This window comes from Sinocyclocheilus rhinocerous, unplaced genomic scaffold (assembly GCF_001515625.1).
Source record: "Sinocyclocheilus rhinocerous isolate Xijiao unplaced genomic scaffold, SAMN03320098_v1.1 scaffold1717, whole genome shotgun sequence".
Lineage (NCBI taxonomy): Eukaryota > Metazoa > Chordata > Actinopteri > Cypriniformes > Cyprinidae > Sinocyclocheilus > Sinocyclocheilus rhinocerous.
Genome location: NW_015660014.1, coordinates 442,477 through 443,101, shown reverse-complemented (window position 1 = coordinate 443,101; position 625 = coordinate 442,477). Strand labels below are relative to the sequence as shown.

Below are 625 nucleotides of genomic sequence, written 5' to 3'. Positions count from 1 at the left end.
TGAGAATGTAATGATTACGAAAACGATTATTTATTTTTGATAATTATTATTTTATTTCAGTTAGTTTTTCAATAACTGTTGTTAGTTTCGTTTCGTTTTAGTTTTTCAATTATTTTGTCATTTTTATTTTATTTCAGTTTACGAAATAGTTTTTTCATCAATCGTTTTCGTCTTAGTTTTAGTTTTCGTTTACGAAAATAACCTTGGTACACACATGAATATGAGTGTTGTTAATAACTTAAAACTAAGAAAATAGTACAAAAATTGTAGAAAAATAAATAAATAAAAGACTGAAGTAGAAACTAAAGCTATATAGAAATATAAAAAAACAATACAATTATACTTTAAATGACTAAAATGACTAAAAATAAATTAAAATGAAAAAGGGAAAATAATACAAATAGGGATGTTCATTTCGGTTATTTTTCCTAACCGACAACCGACGCTCGTTAACCGATTATTAACAGTTAACTGACAAGATTATTTTAAATTAGAATTGAATTAAATTAGAAAGGATAAGTGTCTGTGACCCGTTAAAAATACTAACATTTGTTTCCCCCGGGATTAATTTTACATGCGCAAAAAGCAGCAAACAACAGAACATGAGGATTCACATGGTCATATC

General features: G+C 25.8%; 1 protein-coding gene across 5 annotated transcripts in view; it reads left to right on the top strand.

Moving 5' to 3' along the window:
• LOC107724784 (chromodomain-helicase-DNA-binding protein 4-like) overlaps window positions 1-625 on the top strand; it is a 27,305-nt gene that overhangs the window by 20,168 nt on the left and 6,512 nt on the right. The window lies entirely within an intron of this gene.